This window comes from Neomonachus schauinslandi, chromosome 15 (genome assembly GCF_002201575.2).
Source record: "Neomonachus schauinslandi chromosome 15, ASM220157v2, whole genome shotgun sequence".
NCBI classification, from domain to species: domain Eukaryota; kingdom Metazoa; phylum Chordata; class Mammalia; order Carnivora; family Phocidae; genus Neomonachus; species Neomonachus schauinslandi.
Window position 1 is genome coordinate 14,276,767 of NC_058417.1, and position 18,054 is coordinate 14,294,820.

The 18,054-nt window shown below is 42.4% G+C and overlaps 1 protein-coding gene and 1 pseudogene across 1 annotated transcript in view; one reads left to right on the forward strand and one right to left on the reverse strand.

Moving 5' to 3' along the window:
- SMG6 (SMG6 nonsense mediated mRNA decay factor) overlaps window positions 1-18,054 on the forward strand; it is a 233,067-nt gene that overhangs the window by 25,192 nt on the left and 189,821 nt on the right. The window lies entirely within an intron of this gene.
- LOC110593280 lies at window positions 16,964-17,332 on the reverse strand (annotated as a pseudogene).

Sequence of the window (18,054 nt, forward strand, 5' to 3'; positions counted from 1 at the left end):
TTAGCAGAGGAGTGATTGCCTTTTTAAATATTTTATTTAAAGAAATGTTTTTGGGGCGCCTGGGTGGCTCAGTTGGTTAAGCGACTGCCTTCGGCTCAGGTCATGATCCTGGAGTCCCTGGATCGAGTCCCGCATCGGGCTCCCTGCTCGGCGGGGAGTCTGCTTTGTCCTCTGACCCTATCCTCTCTCATGTGTTCTCTCTCATTCTCTCTCTCTCAAAATAAATAAATAAAATCTTTAAAAAAAAAAATTAAGAAATGTTTTTGAATAGGTAAAAGAGTGTATGTTTGTATAATTTGTGTGTGTGTGTGTATATATATATCTGTATATCTGGTTCGCTCCCTTCTTTTGCACTATTAGTGGCATATCATACACAGTTATTTGTCTTTGCTTCCCCCCCGCCGCCGCCCCATATTACTGTTGGATTTGGGAGATCCTTCCATGAGTGCTTGCGTACAGGTCTGTTGTGTATCTCGTAGAGTCTGGCAGCTTGAGAGATTTTATTAATTTTGTCCAACATCTGATATGTCAGAGGAAGGATAATGCAGAGTTTAACAGCTTGGGCTTTGAGAACTTCTCAGTTCAAGTCTTAGTTTTATTGGTTATCAGCAGTGAGGCTTTAGGCATGCACTTCAGTTTCTTCATCTGTCAGATGGTGATACCAATAGACTAAATGAAGTAATGCATGTGAAGAACAATTGAGTGGCATATTGTAACTTCTCATATATTGGTGGTGGTAGTTGTTATTTATGTACTTATGTTTTTGTTATAATCTTTTAAGCTGTTAAGTTTATTTTTGCCTTTTTTACTGTTTCTAACCAAAGTGAACAGTGAGGCCTGATAATTCACAGACTGGGAGCCCACTGTTCAAATGCAGACCTGTTTTGTTTGACATGAAGAGTTTTATTTAATAATGACAAATTTCAAACACACACAAGAGAAAATAATAAAATGAACCCCCATATACCTGTCACTCACATTCAACAGTTACCAAGATTTTTCCATATTTGTTTCAGCTTTCCCTCATGTGTCGTTCCCCTCACCCCAGGTTGAAGTATTTTGTTTTATTTTATTATTTTATTATTTATCTATCTATTTATTTATTTATTTATTTTTTAGAAAGATTTCATTTATTTATTTGACAGAGAGAGATAGCGAGAGCAGGAACACAAGCAGGGGGAGTGGGAGAGGGAGAAGCAGGCTTCCCGCCGAGCAGGGAGCCCGATGCGGGGCTTGATCCCAGGACCCTGGGATCATGACCTGAGCCGAAGGCAGACGCTTAACGACTGAGCCACCCAGGCACCCCTCTATTTATTTATTTTTAAGTAGGCTCCATGGCCAGCATGGAGCCCAATGTGGGGCTTGAACTCACAACCATGAGATGAAGACCTGAGGTGAGATTAAGAGTCCAACGCTTAACTGACTGAGCCACGCAGGCGCCCTGGTTGCAGTAATTTATTTTTTTAAAGATTTATCCATTTGAGAGAGAGAGAATGAGCAGTGGGGGGGTGGGGGAGTAGAAGGAGAGGGAGAGAGAGAATCCTCAAGAAGATTCCCTGCTGAGCACAGAGCCTGACACTGGGCTTGCTCCCACAACTCATGAGATCATGACCAGAGCTGAAACCAAGAGTCAGATGCTCAACTGACTGAACCACCCAGGCGTCCTTGGTTGAAGTATTTTAAAGGAAATTCTAGACAATGCATCATTGCAACCCTACATACTTCACTTCTGTACACACCTTTTGAAAAGTAATAGACTTTTTCTTATATACCACAGTGCCATTGCCGTGTCTGTCCGTGGCATCATTTGGTATCTGATCCATAACTTCATTTCCCACATTATCTAACAAATGTCTTCTTAGAGTTGGTTTGTTCAAATCAAGACCTACATGTGATGTTTGATTGTTTTGTCTCCTAACTTTCTTTTAATCAAGAACAGTTCTGCCTTCCCTTTTAAAAATGTTCTTCATGTCATAAGCTTGTTAAAGAAGCTGGTTAGTTGTCCTGTAGAATTCCCACATTCTGGATTTGTCTTTGTTTCCTTGTGGTATCGTTTAACCTTTCCTTCTGTCCCTCATATTCCTGTAAATGAGAGTTAGCTCTAGAAACTTGGTTAGGTTCAGGTTCAGCCTTTTTGGCAAGAGTACTTCATAGGTGGTGCTGTGGGCCTCATTTTGCCCTGCGTTAGGAGGTGTCTGATTATCTCACTTTTAGTGATGCGAAGACTAATCAGATGGTTCAGGTGGGCCAAATAGTAGATTTTTGCTTGTTTTGTTTTAAAGGTTCAATCAGTTGCCAGCTAATTTTTAAAAAAAATCAAGATCTGGCAACAATTTGCCAGAGCCAGGTAGCAGCTACCCCCTTTTAATCAGGCTTGTGTTCTCCAGTTTACCCCGACCCTCCTCCCTCACCCCTCCCCCCATACTTACATACTGCTCACTTTCGTCACCTACCTTGTCTCTGTAGGCATTTGATTTTGTGATCAGTGCTTTCAAAGTGCCGCCAAAATGGGTTATTGCAATCTAGGCTTTTTTTTTTTTTTTTTTAAGATTTTATTTATTTTTGACAGAGAGAGTGTACAAGCAGGGGAAGCCCAGGCAGAGGAAGAGGGAGAAGCAGGCTCCCCGCTGAGCAGGGAGCCCAATGTGGGGCTCGATCCCAGGACTCTGGGATCATGACCTGAGCCGAAGGCAGACGTTTAACCGTCTGAGCGACCCAGGCGCCCTGCAATCTAGGCTTTATATTGTTTCTCAGAGATTGTTTAGGATTGGCAAGTCCCTCTAATCAGTCCTCATTTTGGTCACAGTTTGGAAATGTCTTAATCATTGGACCATAAGTGTTGTTTTGGTTTTTCTTTTTCTTTTTTTGGGGGGGGGGCATGCATAAGTGTTTTGCTTGGCTTCACATGATATTGTCATTGGTGTTGATCCAGAAACTAGATAGCAGTATGTCCTGCTACCAGGCTGGTTCCCTCTTTGTCTTCAGTCTAGTAGTGAGCCTAAGGAATCTGGAGGTATATCATTTCTGTTTCCTGATGAAATTAGTACCTCTGGGAATGGAATCCTACATACACAGCTCTGGGACAGCTTCTTTCCTCAACATCCTGTTGCAGCCAAATTTGGTGAAAAGTGAGAAGTTACTCTGCCTAAGCGTGTGAACTGAAAAGCTTCAGGCTGTGCTCTAGTTAAGTCTGAATGCCACCAAACCAGGTGATTGGAAATAAACTTTTTGGGCTCTTGGGTGGCTCAGTCGGTTAAGCATCTGCCTTTGGCTCAGGTCATGATCCCGGGGTCCTGGGATCGAGCCCCGCATCGGGCTCCCTGCTCAGCAGGGAGCCTGGTTCCCCCTTTCCCTCTGCATCTCCCCCTGCTTGTGTGCTTGCTCGCTCTCTCTCTCAAATAAATAAATAAAATCTTTTAAAAATGCAAATCAAAATAGTAAGAAAACACTTAAAAAAAGAAATAAACTTTTCTTATCTTTTGTAGTTTTCTCTAACCCCTGAAATCTCTGGCAGAGTGAGAACCTTGTTTCTCTAGGCTTAGAAATCCTGGTTTCTGCCTGAAACTTTGCATGCTGCCCCTGCCTAAATCTCATGTGTCCATGTTTCCATGGTGGTTTTTTTTTTTTTTCTTAGAGGGCGCTATTAGAAGTTGAGAATGATGATTTTTCTTTCTGACTGAATGCATGGCTCTATGAGGCTGGGTAGTACATGAGTATATTTTTTCTTGCATTTAATCAAGAATCCAGCAAAGTAAACATTGGCCAACAAAGGAGCACAGCTTCACTGTGAGAAACCAGGTCAGGTAGCCTGTAGCACAGAGCTCTCACATGCTCAACTTGTTATATTTGTTTGAAGGCTTTTTTATTTTTAAAGTGTGTTTTGCAGGTGGCATTTTCTTCAGACCATTTGTCTGGTTTTTCAGTGTCCCTTGCATAGTTTGTGCGCCTGAGCTGCTGCCGCCGCTGCTGCTGCCACCACGTGCTGAAGAGAAAGCTGTGGTGTGTGGGTGGGACACATCGAATACCTGCCCCCCCCCCCACACCGCCCCATGAACGCAACTGTAGCTCAGAGCATGGTCTTAGAAGGCCTGCTTTCTTAGGCAAGATGACTTGTCTTAGAGTGAGTTTTAGGTCCTAATGTGCTATCGTAAACCTTCAGATTGGCACTTCCGCAATTAGTGCCATGAGGTACAGCTCAAAAAACTCTTGGCCTGATTTTCTCTGGATGGCATAAGCATTGATTTGATCTATAGTGAGAGAAGAATTGGGTCTCTGTGCTAATAAGTAAATGTTTTTGTCTGTGGTAACTCGATTATTTCATTGCCCTGTCATTATCAAAGCAGGGTGGGTACCATACAGTTCTGCAGGGTTGCTGTGGGAATTACGTGAACATCATGTCATTTATATAGCCCTTTACTTTTGTGAAGTAGTTTATAGTACGTGCCTTATGTCATACTCCTCCACCCTGGAAGCTCTTTGAAAGTATTCTGTGAACTGAGATTTCGCAACATAGGATGACAGGAGTTCGTAAAGCCTCTTTCTGTAGGAAGAGGCTACAGGTTGGCTCTCTTTTTCTTAGGCCTTAAGAAACAGAACTTGGTGAGATTGCTCAAAGGTAGAACCAGGACTGGGTTTTTCAGATATTGATAATGTGTTCTGTGAGAAAGAGCCCCTAACAGGCAAGGACTGGGGCTGCTTGCCTGGATCATTGCTGGACTCTTGGGCTGATGTCTTTCTTTGTCTCTTTGTGGTTGGCAGTGAGTGGAAGTTTCTCAAAGTACATTGGCCCTACCTACAAACCCTTAACGCCCCATATGACCTCGGTCACCAAACCACTTCAGGGCTTTATTTTTATCCTAGCCGTTTCGTTTCAAGATGTGAGGTTGGTTTCTTTCCCCTAGCAGAGCAAAGTTCTCTGGGGGAAGAAACAGTGCCAGGGTGCAGTTGAGGCTGGTTAAACACCAAAACCACACTCTTCATCTTTCTGGGCTTGAGACGTGACATAAGCCATGCTGCAAACACCAGCTTCCACACTGTGAAGAAACCTTGTCAGATACTAACTTCATTTATTTGGTGTGTGTGTTTTGTTTTTAATTTTAGACTAGTAAAATGTGGGGGAAAAGAGGTGTACCTGCCCATTCTGCTCTAGCCAGAAATTCTAATTCTAAGAATGGACACCTTGTTGAAATCCAGTATTTCCGAGCTTAAGGTTTTTCATCTTCCCCAACAGTGTTGATGAGAACTCTCACAACTCACCAGGTCTCAGGAAACCGGATTACCAACATATCCTGTTCGCGTGCATGTGTGTATTCTGTGTTACCCACAGGCCACTTTCCACCCCACGTGACCTTTAGTTACCATCCGGAAAGTCAGGACCCAGATACCAGTCAGAATTTCCAGGCTTTGGTTTGGTTTAGACATTTTAGAAAATGTTAACAGTAGTAATTTTACAGAGACTTTCTGAGTGGCACACATAGTGAATAGGAAGTAACAAGTCCTGAGAAGATGGGGAAAGGCAGTACCAATACTCTTCGAGAAACATGTTTGAAAAGGAACATTCAGGAGAAAACTTGCAACCAAAATGCACAGGGGAGGAGGAGAGGACAGGAGAGAATTATTTAATTAATTAGAAGTGAATAATGCCCCAGTTTTTAGGTTTTAAGGCTAAATTCTGAAGCTCTTATTACATTCATTAAAATTATAGTACACATTATTAAAGTTGTTTATTACACACTTCATCACATTTTTTTTTAATCAGCATTTCTCAGTGTGAACAGGCTGTAATGAGTCAGGTAATGCTCTAGAACAGGGGTAGATAAAAGACTGCCAGTGGCCTGCAAGCTCAGAGTGGTTTATAACATACTTACACAAGGACTTGTTTAAAAAGAAGAACATGTGACGAGATGTATGTGGCCCACAAGGCCTAAACAATTTACTGTTTGACCCTTTACAGAAAGAGTTTGCCCACCACTGCTCTAGAATGGGAAGGGTGAAGGCAGTTAATACAGTGGTGGTCCTTCACTTAGGACATTGATTGTTAATAAGTGTTATTGCCTTTGGGGGGGGGGGCAGTTCCTCATTTTTCGGAACTGTCACTGCAGGATGTTTAGCATGCCCACTAGATACCAGTAGCGGCCCTCACACATTTCTAAGCACTCCCTGGAAGGAGTGCTACCATTCTGGCTGAGAATCACCGACATAGGAGCTTGATGAAATCAAAAACACCTTGTTAAGGTTTCCTCTCTCATTTCCTATCAGTCAGAGAGACAGGTTTGGGATTTGGCTCTTCCTGGCATAAGGATTGACCATAGTGAGAGAGAATGTGAGTAACTCGGGGAACAAGGAGAGTGCTCAGTAGGGTAGAATAAAAAGGTTTTAAGTAGGCCATTTAATGAATATGTTGCATGTTCACCCTTAAAGAATTGAGATTGATGTTTAATTTATGAAAGCTTTGTTTTGATGTTGCACATGCTTTGTAAAGCATGTTCCTCTCTATGTGAGAGGAAGAGTAGCCATCTTTGGCCTTCATGTCCAGATGATTTTGAGATCTGTGGGAATCTGTATGGTATACTTGAGAGACTTGTTCAAAGCCGACGTAAGGATGTAGTTTTGGCATCTTGTGAATAACTTGATATCCAGACTTAAGCCAGAACTCTGGGGTTGGAGAATTTTCCAGCCTGGGACAGTTGACTGAGAAAAGTCCTCCTTTGGCTCCTTACCAAGTTAGACAAGGGAGCAATCAGCTGCTGAGTTCTAGCCAACTGGAATGTATGTGAGGGTGTACTATAAATCGTCCCTTAGGATCCAGCTCCTAGTCTGTGAAGAGCCTTCCAAATAAGAATGAAACCCTTACATAGGATCCTTGTCACTCTGCTGCTGCTTTAAGAAGGGGTAGAGTAGTGATTTGATGTTACTGTGGGAGCAGCTCACTTTATATAGTAACGTACTGCCTGCTGTGTGGGGCAAGAGATTGCACTGACCTTTTCGTTTTCCCCTTGTTGCCTTTCTCACCAATTTCCTGTATCGTTCTTTATTTCTGACCATACTCTTGGGGAGATGTATCTGCAGGTCTATCATTCTGTAATCCCTCTCTACTCTTAAAGGTTCCAGAATTTCATCTGTCTACTCTGTTTTCCCTGTCTTGGATGTAATGTTTGGGCTAAGATAGTGAATATGAAAAAGTTGTTTTCTTGGCTGGTGATCTTCTCCCAGTCGGCAGACTATTTGTTAGGCTTCAGGGGGAAACTCCAGGTTTTTCTCCCCTCTTGGAAGCCTTTCACTTTACTCATAAATATTTAATATTGAAGTTACTGCTCAGTTTTATTTTTCCAAGTATTACTATATAGACATTAGACCAGAAGGACCTTAAAATACTATGGAGACTCTTTCTGATGCTTGAGTCTCTGTAAAATGTATTTACCACACATTTTTGAGAGCTTCAGTGATTTTTTTCAGTTGTCGGTCTTCCATCTGTCCACTGATCGAGAACTTGATTATCTGTTATGGAAATCACAAGGCATCTCCTACAATTGTTCTTTCCGTGTCATTCATGCCTTGAACCATCAGAGAACTGTGTACATGGGTAACATATTGGTCCCCAGTAGTATTGCTTTGACTGAATTGTGCTTTGGTGTAAGGTCATCAGCCTATATTAAGACAAATAATAAAGAGGTCTAGGGAATCATTGCTATTTGTATCACATGGTATCTTCTTTCTGGAAACCCATGGGAGAAATGTCTGCTTTTAGTATCAGAGATAGTTGTGCTGTGTGGGTTTTGTTTTTTTTTTTTAATTTAACTTCATGCACATACATGAATTTTTTTTTTTTTAAAGATTTATTTATTTGACAGAGAGAGATAGCAAGAGAAGGAACACAAGCAGGGGGAGAGGGAGAGGGAGAAGCAGGCTTCCTGCGGAGCAGGGAGCCCGATGCGGGGCTCAATCCCAGGACCCTGGGATCATGACCTGAGCCAAAGGCAGACGCCTAATGACTGAGCCACCCAGGCGCCCCGCACATATATGAATTTGTTTTTAAGAATAATTGTCTTAATTGTCCCAGAGGTTAGTGTCAAACTTGTAACTTCCTTTAATAAACATGAAGGACTTTCTGACATGCATTTTGTGTCATGTCCTTTCTACTAGTGACCTCTGATTTTTTTCTCTTTTGTTCCTTTCTTGTTTTCAATTTATTTTATGCTGCAGTATAGTATATACCTTCATACGTTGCCTAAATAACAGTTTTATATGGACATTTTTCTCTTTTTCTCTTGCTTAATCAGTTGTAAAACCTCTTAGGTCAGCTAGTCCTCTTTGAGGGGGTCACGGTTTTCCCTGTCCCCATTCAGGTTCTTTCTGTAAATATTTAGTGAGTACCTTTATGTGTTGATTAACACATAATGATAATAATAATGATTATTCTAGGCACCGCACACATCTTTTCCTTAAAGATACAGTCTAGTAGGAAAAACGGATATGTAAATAAATACTTGGCAGTAAAATGTTACAAATGCGATGATAGAAATATGTACACTGTACGGGGATAATACAGAGGAGAAAGACATTAACTCATGATGAACAGGGAAAGCTACCTAGAAAGGTGATCTGTCCTTACTTTTGAAGGATGAAAGAAGTTCTTTAGGTAGATGGGAGTAGCCAGCTTTTCTGGGAGAAGGAACAACATAGATAAAAATATGATGTGGTTAGAAACTGCAAGTGGTTGCTCCTAGGATTCCTGGCCAAGAGTCTGTAATTAGAATATCTTAGGCCATGGTACAGATGTCCAAATTGATGTGTTTAATCAGTCAGCTGGAGCTGAGGGTTCATCACAAAGTAGATACTTTGGGCTCTTGATTTGGCCCAGGCTTAGAAGTGGATCCTTCAAATAGTTCTTCTCTGCTTTATTTTATGCATTAGCAAAAGTTGAGTCATCCTAAAGTCATGCCTTCCATCATTCTGGGAAGCTTTCTGAGCCAAGGCCAGTTTGGCTTAGGAGTAGGTTATGCTTTGTGTTGTAACCATTGGCAATAAGTCCTCTTCTTGCCCTGCACACGCACAGTAGGACTGCAGCTAATGAAGCACATGGTAAGGAGGAGCTGGGATGATACCCTCTGCGGATTTACATTTTTCTGGGGTGTTTCTTGGTAAGGATGCTAAAACTTTAATAAGATTCTGGGCTGACTTGTGCCACAGATCTCTGAGATACTGGGTCCTAATTTATAAAGCAAACTATGTGTAAGTCAGTTGACATTCTCTCTGAGGAATTTTTTTGGCAGATTTTCCTTTAGACTTCTGGACAGATCTGTAAAACAATATGGCTTTTAAAATACTTCGACGTGACACACATCTAAAGGTTGAATAAGGCACTAATAGATGCCCTCGGTGTTTCCAATAAGCTGTCCCTTGTGGCTAATGGGGACTAGGACTTTCATCTTCTGGAATACATTCCTAAATTGTTTTTTATTTCCATGGACACATTTCTTAATCTCTTCCCTTGTTTCTACCTCTGTAAAGTAAGGCTATAGTCTATACCATCAACAGATCTGGTATTTGACACCAGTGTAGCTTTCTGCACTTAGATGGAGTCCCAAACTTTTAGCACAGTCACCTTCATTTCTACCACCTCAGAGTTAGAATCTTGGTGTGGGGGTTAGGACATACAGGGCAAAGGGTTATTGGCTATGGAATAAAGGCTTTTGGTGGGACAGCAGAAAAGATTGTGGTAATTAAAAAAAAAAAACCTTTTATTACAAAATAATATCCATACAGAAAAGTATACGTATCAAAGCCATACAGTTTGATAAGTTGTCACAAACTAAGCATATGTGTGTAACCAGCAGAGTTTAATTGGTTTTTGACTCATGTTACTTTTGTTCTTTTTAACTCTAAACTCCGATATTCCCTATATGTTTAATAGTTACATTAACAGGGAGAGAGCATTGTAAATAAATTAGGAAGAAGTTAATGCTCATGTTTTCCCTTGCTAATGCTTTCTGGTATGCCTAAGATTGATTTTTCATTGTTGAGAGAAGAAAGGAGAATTGGACCAAAGATGAGAGATTTAAAGGTGTTTGCCCCGTCTTTTGAACTAGATATTTTGGGTCTGGGAACAAGCACAGAAAAGACATGACTGACAAAAAACTAGATGGAAGCAGGCGTTGCCTTCAGTCACAGCGAAACAGTCTCTCACCAGAAGTGCTGTGGTTTTTGGCCTTGATGTTGAACTGTTTGGCTGTGGGGGGCTAGGGGGTGTGTGACATAATGGCCCACCTGCTTCTGGAGACACTTGGAGCCAGTTGGGATGTGGAATCCCAGAAGTCCTGCGCTGCCATGTTTATAGTCTTGTCTTTGGTGTCCAGGTAAATGCCAGGCTGTACCAGGTCATGTTGTCTGTGTGTAACCCACTTTTATTCTAACAGTTTTCTTCTCTTTTTGCTGCTAGCTGACAGTGACGTAGAGGTGTCTGTGTTGATAAAGAACAGATACAGAAGTTTGCCTCCAAACCTGAATAACCATTTTTAACTTGAAACACTTTTCCTAGGAGTTGATGCACCAGAATCCTTCCCTTATTTGGTGCCCTGCTTAAATCTGAAGCTTGCACGAGGTTGCCAGATCGCTCTGTATGCTGATTATTTGCTTTTTGGTACCCACAGCAGAGTGGTTTGTGAAACCTTTGTGACCACATCTTTCTTAAACTGAAGCTTTGTTCTCCTTTGGGTTCTTAGATTAGTTCTTGCTCCTCCCTTTCCTGAGAGATTCGGGGGTTTTCCTGTATTGTGGTAGGTGGGTAGGCAGGAGGGTATGTTTTCAGATATTTTTTCTGGATTATGCACAGTCCCTTGATGGTGTATGAATGTACATATATTCTTTGACTCTTGAAGAACTATTTCTCTATTAACCAGGCAGTTTATGGATTTATTTAGAAAAAATGTTAGAGTTTTTATTTACTAGTTCTATTACTGCTGTTTCACTGTTACAGAAAGCAGGGTTTTATTCACTTGAACTTTTCTCTTCTTTCTTCCTGTTGGCATTATCTTAGGGTGCATTTGTTAAGTGCTTCCACTGACTTGCCAGATATGATGTGGACTGGAAGTATCTACTTCCCTTAATCTGTAAGACTTCTCAGTTGGTTTGAACTAGTGGTCTCTCAGTGAATGATAGCTGGAACCATTAGCGGGTTTTTGCTTGGGGTTGCTTTAGCTTTTGGCCTTTATAAACATTCTCAGTGGCTGTCTTGGTTCTGCCGAAAAGATTGCCTTCTTTAAAGGTGAAAGATTAAGAGCTCAGACTCTGGAGCCAGACTGCCTGGGTTAACCTTGGACAAGTCATTCTCTGTTGCTCCATTTCCTCATCTGTAATACAGAAATCATAGGATTACTGAACTCACAGGATTGTCGTAGGTTAAATGAGTTAATAGACAAGGTGCTTAGAACAGTGCCTTAGGCATAGAAGGTGCTCTAGAAGTTTGGACTTTTATTATTAAGGTGCTTGGGTGTGTCACACTTGTTTTGTTCAGCTGGAAAAACTTGAAGTCTTATTATCTGAAATGTGTTTGGGTAGCCTGGGGTACTTTTAACTCCTAAAGCACAGAGCCAGCTCTGTAAATTCAACCAGTCCTCAGTGGGGGGCTGTCTCCAAGCTTTCGAAAGTTACAGCCCAGTAAGGTATTAGGCCACACTCCCCGCACTGTGTGGATTATAAGCTGAGTAGAAGAGTAGAATACTGGATAGGTTCTCCAGTTCTTTGTTCTCATTGGCTGAGCCTTTTTGTGTGCTTCAGAGTATGTCTTTCGCTCCTGCCATATGTCAAGCCAAAAGTTGTACACATATGGGTATTATAATCTTCGGAGCCAACTCTCTTACATCCATCCATCTCTCCATCTACCAGTCCATCACTGTTGATAATTCCTGTGTCTTGGGTTATAGAAATGAAACATTAGCTAAAGTATATCTATCAGGGGCGCCTGGGTGGCTCAGTCGTTAAGCGTCTGCCTTTGGCTCAGGTCATGATCTCAGGGTCCTGGGATCAAGCCCCGCAGCGGGCTCCCTGCTCCCCGGGAAGCCTGTTTCTCCCTCCCACTTCGCCTGCTTATATTCCCGCTCTCGCTGTGTCTCTCTGTCAAATAAATAAATAAATCTTTAAAAAAAAAAAAAGTATATCTATCACAGTCTAGAGCTGTGCTGACCAGTGTGGTAGCCATATTGGCTATTTAGATTAATTAAAATGAAATACAATTAAAAATTTAGTTTCTCAGTCACACTGGCCACCTTTCAAATACTCATTACCCACATGTGGCTAGTGGCTGCTGTATTGGTCTGTGAAGATAAGGAACATTTCTGTCATCGTGGACAAAGTTCTAGGGACAGAGCTGGTCTAAAGACAGATGTGTATGTACTTAAGATGTACTGTGATACACAGCATCAGATGTGTATGAAATATTCTCTAAGCCTGCAGGATAAGGTACCAGGCTCAGCCTAGGGGTAGAGGGTTGGGAAAGCAAGGGAAAGTAGGACTTTATTAGATACAGAAAAGCTTGGCAGCCGAAAGAACATGGTGAATTTCAGGCACCATGAATAATTCTTTGTTGCCTGAAGTATAGGCCTTATCAGCAAGGGTGGAGACAGGAGGAACAGCAGAAGACCAGACTAGAAAGGCCATTTGTTCACCAAGTATTTATTGGTTACCTCCTTTGAGCCCACTGTTGTGAACAAAATATACGAAGTCCTTGCTGTCATGGTGTGTGTGTTTGTGTAAAAATTGGTGATAAATGCTATAAAAACAAGGTAAACTGGAGCAGTGGTTCTCAAACTTGTCCCCAAAACCTGGGGAGCCTTTAAAAATCCCAGTGCTCAGGTCTCACCCCCAGGTGTCACACCTGTGCAAATTAAATCAGTGTCTGGGGATGGAGGCCAGGCATCTGTATTTTCAAAAGATTTGCACGCCATTCCATTGTGCTATAAAGTTTAGGAACCCTCGTATTGGAACATAAAACTGGGAGCATGCTTGGCACATTCAAGGGACAGGAGGCTACAGGAGTAGAGAGTGAGTATTGGATAGGCCTTTTATAGGTTACTGTAAGGATTTTGGCTTTTTTTTTTTTTTAAAGATTTTATTTATTTATTTGACAGAGAGATACACAGCAAGAGAGGGAACACAAGCAGTGGGAGTGGGAGAGGGAGAAGCAGACTTCCCGCTGAGCAGGGGACCTGAGCCGAAGGCAGACGCTTAACGACTGAACCACCCAGGAGCCCTGGCTTTTTTTTTTTAAGGTTTTATTTTATTTTTATTTATTTATTTTTTAAAGATTTTATTTATTTATTTGACAGAGAGAGACACAGTGAGAGAGGGAATACAAGCAGGGGGAGTGGGAGAGGGAGAAGCAGGCTTCCCGCCAAGCAGGGAACCCGACACGGGGCTCAATCCCAGGACCCGGAATCATGACCCGAGCCGAAGGCAGACACTCAACGACTGAGCCACCCAGGCGCCCCTTAAGGTTTTATTTTTAAGTAATTTCTGTACCTACCCAAAGTGGGGCTTGAACTCCGATCCCTGAGATCGAGAGTCATATGCTCCACCAACTGAACCAGCCTGGCGCCCCGGATTTTGTCTTTTATTTTGATGTTAACTGTGATCTCTTTTTGTCCAGTCTCTTGGGCCAGAATGTAGCAGAGGGAACTGCTATTCCTCAGGATCAGAATGCTTAATTCCTGATAGAACTGTTTTTCTTTGAATACCTTTGTCTGGGTTTTGTCAGATTATCCTCCAAAAAGAAATAGATTTAAATTCTCATGAATAATGATGAGTATGTTACTTCCCTACAGCATTAATATTAGTACTGCACTATTTTTCTTGAGGGTTTTGTGTGTAGCACCTGGATAGTCTATTTAATCACTATCAAATCTGTATGTTTTATATATTCTTCAGTCACTTATCGAATATGTACTAAGTACCAACCACCATGCTAGGTAGGCCATTTAAAAATATTGAAAGGGGGGCGCCTGGGTGGCTCAGCCGTTAAGCATCTGCCTTCGGCTCAGGTCATGATCCCAGGATCCTGGGATCGAGCCCCACATCAGGCTCCCTGCTCCACAGAAAGCCTGCTTCTCCCTCCCCCACTCCCCCTGCTTGTGTTCCCTCTGTCACTGTGTCTCTCTCTGTCAAATAAATAAATAACATCTTTAAAAATAAAAAAATAAAAATATTGAAAGGAGGGCGCCTGGGTGGCTCAGTTGGTTGGGCGACTGCCTTCGGCTCAGGTCATGATCCTGGAGTCCCGGGATCGAGTCCCGTGTCGGACTCCCTGCTCAATGGGGAGTCTCCTTCACCCTCTGACCGTCTCCCCTCTCATGCTGTTTCTCACTCTCTCTCTCTAAAATAAATAAATAAAATCTTTTAAAAAACATATTGAAAGGAAATAAGAATATCCAGATTATCTCTAAAAATGAAATCACTGTTTCATTTGGTTTGGGACTTTTTCTAAAGACTCATACTTGGTTCGGGGCCACTGCTGGTCTCTGTAGATGAGTTATTTAGAACTAGAACCTCTGGGAGTTAGGGACAGGGATCATGATTGAGTGTGGAATGACCATTTCCTTTATCTTCCCTCTCTTCTCTGTCTTCATTGCCATTGGGTGATTGCAGTAGCTTCTTAATTGGTCTCCTGGCCTCCACACATTTGACCCTGGCCAACTCCCCACCCCCCCCACCCCCCCGGCCGCCAAAAAAAAACCCTAAAATTTCTAAACAGTAGCTAGAATGTCCTTTCAAAAATGGAGGTTTGCTCATGTCACTTCTCTGTTCAACACTTTTCAGTAGTTTGATTAAAATCAGACTTTTTACTGAGGAGTACAACTTGACTCAGCCTATTTCTCCACACTCCCTCTTGCAGAATCACTTACCTGCTCATACCAGTCTACCACATACCACTCTTGGGACCACCACACATGCTGTTCCATTTACTTATGACACATAGACAAGACTCTCTACCTGCTCCAAAACCAACTATTTACTCAGCCTTCAGGTTTCAACTCAAGGATCTCCTCCTCTGAGATCTCTAATGCCCCTGCTGTGGAAGTATAGAGCATCCTGTATGTCCCTCATCATGGTACTTTATTATTATGTCACCCACAGAGCAGGGATAATCTCTGTCTTTGTTCTTGGTTCGTGCAGTGTCCTGTACATAGAAGGTGGACAGTTAGTTTTCGTTGAATGAATAAATGACCTTAGCATCCTCACACTCCCGTCAACCCATTCACTTATAAGATGGATTTGAGCTTGTGTGTGTGCCTTTGGAGAACTGTTTTTCTGGTTTCCCTCCTGATCACCAAGTGGGAGCTTCAACCATTTCCTCTTCTCTCTCACTTTGTGCAGTGCACACAGGGTGTCCCAGCTCACCTACTTTTCGGGTGGTTGGCCATGAGAGTTCCCAGGCGCTGAGAGAGATGAATCAGAAAGAAGAGTCATTCAGAAAGTAGCCCAGTCAGAGCAACAGTGCTGCCCTTTGGCTGAACTTTCTCTCTTTCTCTGTATACCTTGACATGTCAGGCTGGTGGCACTTTCGAGCTGGTTGTTATAGATTGTCACACCACAGCACAGGGATTCATAAACCTTAATCTGGCACTTTCCCTCGATTACAGGTTGTTTTGGGAAGTGTCCACGGGCCCTCTAGCCTACGTAAAAACTTTATTGGCTTTGGGTATGTTCTGTTTCCACTTGGTCACTTAGCCCCATAGTGGCATTGAAGGTGGAAACCTGGAGAGTCCCATTTATATTTATTTGTAGCCTTCGGGGCTTTTGAGTTCAAAAGCTTTTAGAACAGCACTCTTTTGGCATTTGGTGGGTTTTTGTTTGGTTTGGGTTGGTTTGGTTTGGTGCTATCATAGAATAGGATGGTGCTTACTCAAAAGCTGGCAAGAAAAGTTAGATTTAGTTAGAGTCATACATTTGTGGGCTTTTTAGAATTGGAAGGAACACTGTAGGTTGGTGATTGCCTCCTCCTCACTACCCTTCTTCACCTGTCAGCCCGTGAGAATCATTGCTGTTTACAGTAGATGTGTGTGGTAACCCTCAAGTGTTGTACAGGTAGAAAAATTTTTTTGATACCCTAATGTTATAAATCTAGCCCAGGGATCAGCACACTTTTTCTGTAAAGGGCCAGATAGTAAATATTTTAGGCTTTTGGGCCACACACTCTACTGAGGCTACTCACCTTGCCTTTGTAGAGGTAGCGACAGACAAGATGTAAACAAGCTAGTGTGGCTGTGTTTCAACAGAACTTTACTTATGGATGCTGAAATTTACATTTCATATAATTTTTCTCTGTCATGAAATACTCTTTTGAGTTTTTTCACCCATTAAAACAATATAAAAAAAACATTCTTAGCTCCCGGGCCATATAGAAACAGGTGACATGCTACCTGTTGACTCTTGGGCTGTAGTTTGCTGACCCCTGATCTAGCCCAGTGGTTCCTAAATCTGGCTGCCTTTTGGAATTATCTGGAGACCTTTTGAAAATGCTGATTTGCAGTCACCTTCCCCCTCCCTGAGGATTCTGATCCTGTAGGACTGGGGAATCTTTTTTTTTTAATAAAAGCTCTTCTTGTGATGCATACACGCTCAGGGTTATGTAAATACCAATACTGATCTTGCTCAGCCTTCTCATTTTATAGTTGAAGAAATAGCCTTAGAAAGTTGATGTGACTTCCCAGTAGTTATATAGCGAATAAATGGCACAACCAGAATTTTACCCAGGTCTTCAATTCTAAGATCAGTGGTCTCTGTTCATATCATTCTGTACTCATCCCTTTGCCCAGTAAACAAACAAGCAATAAATGCAGGATAGTCACAAACTCGGGTTCCTTCTTTTCCTTTGTTTTTTTTTTTTTTTTTCAATAAAAGGGAAACTTTATTGAGGCCCCAGGGCCTTGGGGCTCGGTCGGGAGGCCTCCCTGCAGGCAAAGGAGGGGCCTTATTTGACTTCCTTCTTGGGGCACAGGTTGTTGGTGTGGCTGCACTTCTTGGCGGCAGGTGACAGCGCGGGGGTGTAGGCGAGCAGAACACTCATGGCGGATCATCTTGTTTCTGGGCCCGCTGATGGAGGGAAGGCTGGGTGTTGCCACCTCGCAGGCGAAGCACCAAGTTCAGGGTGGACTCTTTCTGTACGTTGTGGTCTGAGAGAGTGCGTCCATTGTCCAGCTGTTTGCCCGCAAAACTGAGATGCTGCTGGTCAGGCAGGATGTCCTCCTTGTCTTGGATTTTTGACATTTTCAATGGTGTCACTGGGCTCGGCCTTGAGGGTGATGGTCTTTCCCACTAGGGTCTTCACAAAGATCTGCATCTTTTCCGTCTGCCGCAAGGCACTTCCACCAAACCGCTCCACCACCTCATTGAAGAGATAGAGCGGGGTTCCTTCTTTTCCTTAGACTTAGTGCCAGTTTCCCTCCTGAGAGCCAGCTGGGTACTCTTAAGTTCTGCTGTCCCTCTGCTTGTTGGCTGGGTTTTCTGGAACTGACTGCTGATTTGACATTTAGCCTAATTTCCCTCCGGTTCGCTGGCTTTAAAAAGAGATAATGAAGTAATAGCAAGTAAATTGCTTTAACGTTAAGACTTTGTTGAGGCAGCACTAAGCTGCAGTGTGAGGATGAGAGCCGTTGTTTCAAGGGGTGCATTTCTTGGAAGAAGTGGTTTTAAGAGGCACGTTTTACGCTTGAGTTCACATGGCTCAGATCCAGCTGTCTAAGTAGGACATCTCAGCATGGAACTTGTGCTTAATTAGAACTAATTGAGCTGTCATTTTGCCCAGAACAGTTCAGGGGCGGGGAAACTAAAGGTGAGAAGTAATCACTGTCCCTACTCTACCTCAGCCTTGGTTTGGTCCAAGTAAGAAATGGAAGGATTGATTTTGATTTGCTCTGTCTTCAGTGAGGCATTTGAGTCATGCTACTTGGCTTGCCTGTATTTCTTTCTTTATGTGTATCCTGGAAGGAGGAATACTGAAAGTCTAATGAACAATTTTATTTATTTATTTATTTATTTATTTATTTATTTATTTATTTATTT